Genomic DNA, 2974 nt, shown 5'->3' with positions numbered 1-2974 from the left:
TATATTTATTAAAGTTAACCGTGTTTTCCAAAAGAGAAAAGAGATTAGTGAGAAGACGTTTGTGTAAACCTCTGTCTGGCTTAACAGTGGGCGGCCGGGCTCTCCTGTCGCTTCTTCTTCTTTTTTTTTTTTTTAAGATTTTATTTATTTATATGACATACAGAGATCACAAGTATGCAGAGAGGCAGGCAGAGAGAGAGAGGAGGAAGCAGGCTCCCCGCTAAGCAGAGAGCCCGATGCGGGGCTCGATCCCAGGACCCTGAGATCATGACCTGAGCCGAAGGCAGAGGCTTTAACCCGCTGACCCCCCAGGCGCCCCTCCCATTGCTTTTGTGCCCCGTCCATCCCCGTGGGCTGTCTGTGGGACGCGGGCAGAGGTCAGGCACACATGCACACAGAGGGACATGCTAACGGCCTTTTTGGATGATCACAGGTGTTTTTCTTTTAATCCACACAGAAGAGCAATAAGTTGTCATTTCTTAAAGACAAACAGAAATGTAGTCTGCGACCTGATCAGTGAACTTGTCAAGCTGCCTCGTGTTGAGCATCATTTCTGAGTCCTATACTCTGCCCGTGCCTAATCTTGCAATCTCATGCATTAGTCTTGGCAAATACTGGTTTACTGGGTTTTCCCATGTTGCTACTCTTGAGAGACCGCGTACAGAAATGGCTGGTGGCCAGACTGCACCGGCTGTCGGGCCGAGATGCTGCCGCAGCAGCCCGCCCAGATGCCCCCGCAGAGCCGACCGTGAGTGGCCGGGCAGCTGGCCTGCTGCAGATCAGACGTGCAGGAAGCCAGACCCCAATCTGCAGTGATGGTCCGGAGGTCAAACGTGGCCCGGGAACGTGGCCCCACACGGCCAGGCCGGGGGACGATGGCGGCCCTCGTCTCTGCCCGGACGTTTCAACTTAGGGGCGACCAGAGAAAGCCCAGTGTGTCCCCTGCCTGACCGTACAGGATGCCCTGTTCCTCGTGACCCCTCCTGCTTCCCCGGTCCCAGGCCTCCCCCGTGGCTGTCCTGGCCTCCGTCTGCCCTTGCGTCTCTGCCCCCCGTCTGGGTGCCGGCAGCCGAGTCCCCCCACCGCGAGCTGGGCATAGACACTTCTCGGTGGTGGCGTCTGCATTTATTTCCACTTTCCTGTTACGCTTTCCCCAAATCACATCTGTTTATCACCCCCGTGTCTCCAGAAAGTCTTTAAATATTGTGAAACTATCACATTCACAGTGGCGGATGAAGCTGTTTCAAAATTCTAGTTTTTACCCGAAATCTCCAGCTTACTCCTCAGCACTAGAGCGGGTGCCTTAACCCTAACCCTCAAGTGGAGCAGCATCGTCTGGCTCAGTCATTCGTCCGCTAAGAACTGTCCGTGGAAAGAAGAGCCGAAGTGGGCCATTCAGCTCATGGCCCCAAGGGCAGGCGGGAGCCCGTCCTGAGGTCGGCGGTCACTGTGACGTGTGGCCGCTGAGGCTGTTCTCGTCCCACGGGAGGTCAGAACGACGTGCACACCCGGGGTCGAACGAGGCTCTGCGTCAGGAGGGACGTCCTTCAGGGAGCTGGTGTTCACGTTTCCTGCAAGAGGTGGTGGTGGACAGCACTGGGCCGGGGCCGCTGGGTGCCGCAATCCCCCGCGATCGTCCACATGGTCAGGAGCCTCCCAGTGCCATGATGGAAATAGCCGTGCCCTCGTGGGTGCCCTGCAGGGGCTGGGTACCCCATGGTCGACAGCAGACTGGGGACTGGCAAGTGACTACGTGAACCTGCCCCCCAGCCTCCTAGGACGGCAAAGCGTCCCCAGAAGTTCACGCCCAGCTTGAGGCTGGAAATGCTCCTCTTGGATTTCTGGTTTGTATTTGTAGCCGTGCGTGGTGACAGACGGTAGCACGACTTGTCTGTGATCCTTGCGTCTACCGTGACCGTTACCATGCACACCTGGTGCTGACGTAACTTTAACGGTCCGTTACACCTGAATAAAAAATGCTGGACTTCCACGGGCGGCCCCGAGACTTGTGCCAGGTGGAGGGGAGGGCAGGCGCAGGTCGTCTGCGGAGGACGGCCCCACAGAAGGCTCCGGGTGGGCTCTGCTGGGCGATGAGGAGGCGGACAGGCCGGCTCTGGGGCTAACCTCTAGCGCGAGCCCAACTCTGTCCAGCCAGTGCTCTCTGGAGGATTCCACGCCCTGCCTTCCCTTCCATGCTCGTGCAACCCAAACGCAAGGCCGACCCATGCACATTCGGTGAAGCTAGAGGAACTTCTGGGCATCTGAACGTGCACAGCTAAACCGTGATCTGTGCCACGGGGGTCCTCACGACCACCCTCACTGCCGAAAGCACAGATGCGTGTCCGTTAATGCAGTGGGTTAAACGGCGAGAAGCTTATGCGGTATTCTAATAAAACCCAGAACGGTAGAAATTAGGGGCTGTTGCTAGTGTTTTGGTCATGAGCTGAAATGTCCTGCAGGAAAGAGCCAGCGGGAGACCCCTGCAGGGATGTTTCTGGGGCGTCCGTTCTGGGACGCTGACACCGAGCCCCAAACTCCTACTTCCCACGCTGACCCAAGTCTCCACCTTCTCTGGAATCCGCTCGCCAAGCTCAGTCTTCAGAGCGAGGAAGAAAGGCACGTTCACACCTCGCCCTCTCCAATTGGCCATTTAAGCATTTGGTTTTAAAAGAGTTCTGAGAAGGTGGACAAGAGAGGGCCGGCTGGACGACCGCTGACCCGTGCTTGACTGGCGGGAAGAAGGCAGCAGACTCAGAGCGGGCCCTCGTGGGGCCGGGGCTCCTTGCTGCCTCTCGAGCGCGGACTGCGTGTGCCTGTGGTCATCGGTGTGTCCACCTTTCAAAGGAACTTATTTTCCTCAGGCTCCTCCCTCGGTCACTGACATGTCCCCGAGCTGCCCCTGGGGGTCAGTTCCTGGATGGCGGAACGTGGGCCCAGGGGGGCTCTCTGGCCGGCACCTGCGCGGGCGTCTGCA

Source organism: Mustela nivalis, assembly GCF_964662115.1.
Source record: "Mustela nivalis genome assembly, chromosome: 5".
NCBI lineage: Eukaryota > Metazoa > Chordata > Mammalia > Carnivora > Mustelidae > Mustela > Mustela nivalis.
This window is presented reverse-complemented; position numbering follows the sequence as displayed.